The following is a 1153-nucleotide window of genomic DNA, read 5'->3' on the forward strand; positions in this document are numbered from 1 at the left end:
GTTAGGGGAGAGGGGGCCAGGGGGTGGGAAATCTCCCCCAGCCCTCTCTGCATCGCTTGGCACGGGGGGGGGGACGCGGACGGACTACCACCTGTGTGCCAATGGAAGGAGGCTGGTAGAAAAGAACGGTGGCTCCAAAGTTCCAGGCGGAGGCCAGGTGAGACCCGCAGCACAAAGGTCCACCTGTCCACAAGGGGGTGAGGTGAGGAACTTCTCCAAAAGACCCTCCGGAGGCTGTGGGGCCAGGGGATCTCACCGGCACCTACACTCGAGGATCTCCCTGCTCCAGAGGCCTGGGCCGAATGACTTCCCTCTGCCAGGACCCCTTGCGGAGAGGGGGAAGGCCAAGGCATGGTCTCACGCCTGCCCCCACCCTCTTGTAGGGCCACTAGGTCCCCCCTGGACTTGGGGGGGGCGCGATGGGGACTGTTATGTATTGGGACTGAAACATTGCAGGAGACAGGGTGAGCTTGGAGCCGAGTAACAATAGACCAACAGGATTCTGGCAGGAACCCATCAAGATGTAAAGTTTTGTAAATAGCCTATCGTTGGGAGTGGGGTGTGTTTGGGGTGTGGCCATTGCAGGCAATAGAACCGAGCTGAGGCGCTGGTCTACGGCCGTGTTCTTGCTGAAATCACTGAAGAGAGTAGAGTTGATCACTAGACTGGGCGTCTGTTCGCCCATGGAACCCACTATTGAACAGGGACTCAAGGACGGTTGCCAGATACAGGTTGGAAAATTCCCGGAGATTTGGGGGTGGAGCCTGGGGAGGACAGGGACCACCACAGTCCTCTGCAGGGGTCATTTCGTAGAAAAAGAGGTGCAGGCGCTCATTAGCATAACTCATTAGCATAACTCGTTTGCATAGGCCGCACCCCCTGACATCACCGGAAGTGTGTCAGAAGGCCACACCCACCGCTCAGGCTCCACTGGACTGTTTTGGATTGCTAGCTAGTGAGGAGGGGGGAACGTGCAGTTCTGTTTTCACAGAGGAGGGAGAGCTTGTACCTGAATAAAACATGGTCCTAAATGTGCCACTAGACTGTTTTGGACCGGGGGTGGGGGGGGAGCTCTGCAGCTTACCTGGTCCATCAGTGGCTATTAGCCACAAGGTATAGATAGGGGCTCTGGGGCAAGGGATGCTCTGTCTTC

At 57.2% G+C, this 1153-nt stretch overlaps 1 protein-coding gene across 1 annotated transcript in view; it reads right to left on the reverse strand.

The window, feature by feature from the left end:
• Positions 1–1153, reverse strand: part of DNASE1L2 (deoxyribonuclease I-like 2) — a 16536-nt gene that overhangs the window by 12856 nt on the left and 2527 nt on the right. The gene's annotated exons all lie outside the window — the stretch shown is intronic.

This window comes from Gekko japonicus, unplaced genomic scaffold, assembly GCF_001447785.1.
Source record: "Gekko japonicus isolate JY-2015 unplaced genomic scaffold, Gekko_japonicus_V1.1 scaffold78, whole genome shotgun sequence".
NCBI classification, from domain to species: domain Eukaryota; kingdom Metazoa; phylum Chordata; class Lepidosauria; order Squamata; family Gekkonidae; genus Gekko; species Gekko japonicus.